Source organism: Tamandua tetradactyla, chromosome 4, assembly GCF_023851605.1.
Source record: "Tamandua tetradactyla isolate mTamTet1 chromosome 4, mTamTet1.pri, whole genome shotgun sequence".
Taxonomy (NCBI): Eukaryota; Metazoa; Chordata; class Mammalia; order Pilosa; family Myrmecophagidae; genus Tamandua; species Tamandua tetradactyla.
The window spans coordinates 129,572,149-129,575,267 of record NC_135330.1 but is presented as its reverse complement, the minus strand read 5'-3'; the positions used below and the strand labels follow the sequence as shown (position 1 = coordinate 129,575,267).

At 34.0% G+C, this 3,119-nt stretch overlaps 1 non-coding gene across 1 annotated transcript; it reads right to left on the bottom strand.

Annotated features, from left to right (window-relative positions):
- Positions 1 to 2,214: 2,214 nt before the first annotated feature.
- LOC143681920 (U6 spliceosomal RNA) lies at positions 2,215 to 2,322 on the bottom strand. The gene has a single exon (XR_013174962.1). It is a non-coding gene; the product is annotated as a U6 spliceosomal RNA (small nuclear RNA).
- Between the last annotated feature and the right edge of the window lie 797 nt (positions 2,323 to 3,119).

The following is a 3,119-nucleotide window of genomic DNA, read 5'->3' as shown; positions in this document are numbered from 1 at the left end:
GGCTCTTCTTCAGAGCTTCTGCTCACAAGACAAGCACTGACATGAGAGGCCCATTGCAATAATTAAAACTTGCGATTCGACCAAGTTTTGGTGTTCAGTTGTTTGGGCAAGAAATCACTGCCCTGTTTGTTACTGTAAGGACAGTTCATGGGCTTAAATCATCAGTAAGTAAATCTCCCTTTATGTTTGGAAAAAATGCTTAAAGGTAAGTGTTGTGAAAAAATTCTACCTGGGTTTATTATTTGGGGTTCTTTTGGGAAATAGGACCACTGGCGAGATCTGCAAATATTATAAGATTTGTAAAAGATTTTTCTCACATGAGTGGAGGAGTATATAAGTCCAAATTCCATTCAGCAGTCTGCAAGTTGAGAACTCCAATGAAGATTTTCAATGAATTCCCCAGGAGAAGCTGGCTGCCTGAAACATGGATGGAAATTCTTTCTTCTGAATAATGAAATCATCATTTTTCCTCATAAAGCCTTCAACTGATTGGATAAGTCTTTTCTCATTGCTGTAGGCAATATCCACAGTTGATTGCAAATGGGGTCAGCCATAGATGCAATGAACTTACTGATGATTTAATAAACATATTGACTCCCTTCAGTCCAAAGAGCTACACATGCCAGCAATCCATTATAAACGATTCGGGGTCCCTAAACTCAGGGTTTGTCTCCTGTAACTCAGTGTACTGTATGTGCTGGCTTTCTATGAACACACCTGTTTCCCATGAGATTTGGGGAAAGGGCAACTAACAGAAATATGCTCATGCTACTTGTGTTATATGAGTAATAAAGCCCTTTGTCTCTGAGTCTAGAGTATTGCAAGAATTGTATTATCATGAAACTATAGCTGTCTAGCTTGTTAGTTTGTAAGTGGGGTGAAATATCAGACCCTCTATTGTGCTTCACACTAGGTCAAGGGGACTCTATGTAAAGATAATAAAGAAACCCAAAATATGGCAAATCTTTGGAAGGTTTTTGCATGATTGAGGTACATCCAAATAAAAGAAAATTAGTTTGTACATCAGATGATTTTGCATTAAGAGGATTCATTTAAATCTAAAATGGAGGTGTTGATTCCCAAAAATTATCATTTGTCAATCTTTTGTGTCATCATCTATTGTCTCAGGCCAAGGGAGATCAAAGTAAGGATTATAAGAAAAATTTTGTTCCTACAGCATCACTTGCCTGGAAAGTATCAAAACTGATTACTGTGTTTTATCACCTTGGAATTAGTCAGCTGAAGCTGGTAAATGACCATGAATATTGAGTAACCCTGAGATGCCAAACCCTTACTAGACCTAAGTGAAGAGACTTTCTAATCAATGAGCAATGGAACTCATTTTATCCAACTGTGTGCAGATCAATGGACTTACTCCATCCTCTCCAGGATACTAATTTTTAAGGCTTAATTAGTACAATGTTCATGAACTTCTCACTTGCTAGCACCTAAGAAAATGACTTTTTGCCTTCAGAAAACTACTCAGTAAATTTTTTTATACGCGTGTGTACCATTTCCTGCCAACTAATAGACTCAGTTTTGTAAAATATTTTAGATAAGTTAATATCTTTAGTTTCATGATTGTATGAACTGAAAATAAATTTGCAAAGCAACCATGCCTTTAGTATATGTGATATGGTCTGAATTTTTAATTTATTACATTTTATTTTTTAAAATAATTTGATGTTGAACCCTAAACTGATTTCATGAGAAATTAATGGATTGTGGCATGCATTTTAAAAAACACACTGATCCAAACTCTTGTTTTCTCTTCTATTTATTAAGCACATTCTTGAGTCAGGCTGATGTTTGGATCTCAGCTCCAATACATAAAAATGGAATACTTAGCAAACTTAAGCCTATGTCCTCATATGTAAAATGTTTATAATAAAAGCTACCCCATAAAGTGTGGTGAGGATTATATGAGAAAATTATAAAGCATGCAGTACAGACCTAGAACTTGTATTGCTCAATAAGTTACCAAAACCATGATCATACTATCATAATTTTTATTAATATTATTTTTATTAGCAATGATAAACAATACTAGACATCCTTATATTTAAAAACATCAATAGTTGGAAAGGATATTCTTTGTATATAAAATCACACACGCCCCCCAAAAAGAAGGATTATTTTTAAAAGATTTCAGTAAAGCATATAATGAATTAACACCTTATAGATAATTTTCTTTTCTTTTTTGCTTTCTTTTTTTTTTATATGGAATGCTTCATGAATTTGCGTGTCATTTTTGCCCAAGGCCCAACGCTAATCTTCTCTGTATCATTCCACTTTTAGTTTATGTGCAGCCAAAGCGAGCACTCTTTATTGGTAATTTTTGAGAACCAAGAATTCTTGTCTAGGTACATATTCAAACCTCTTAAAAGTCCTCTGGGATCATAAAATTTCTTTCATTTATGTAGAAATGTTAAGCAAGATGGTTTATGGCAAATTAAAGTACTTCACTTCCCTTTGACATTCTCCAGCAATTAATAAGAGATTGCCTTCCATAGTAACACTATGAGATGTTCAAAATTACTCTCCTGCAAATTTCTTTACTATAAAGTATCTTTGGTTACTGAGGATGAAATGTATGTGATTCACATTGCAGCTCTTTTCTGTGAAGGTCAAGTTTTAATGAAGTTTCTAGAAAAATTACACACTGGGGTACTTTCAATGTAGTAGTGGGTAATAGGAGAAATTGGTTAGATGACTAAAATGGTACAACATTATTTGTGCAGTTGTTGAGAGTTCATAAAATGTTAAAAAAGGGTCTGTAATCCCACTGTAATAAATTCAAGAACGAGACAACAACTAAAGAGCAAAGCAGTTGCAAATATGCAGAGATTGATTATATTGCTTCTCATGGTGGAAGTCCGCTCTGTTTACACGCAGATCAATCAGTGGCTGATTGAAGCAGTGTGGCATCTCAGAAAAAGTGGATAGAAATCAACCTTCAAAGCCATCTTCTTTTCATCCATAAGTCTTTAAGTAAACACAATATTGAAAAATAGCATTGAGATGGTTTCTATAGACAAAATGTAAACAAGAATATCTAAAATCGGATTATATCAGTAAACTAATAATTTACCTACTTTTCTCAAGTAAAATGGAGACAT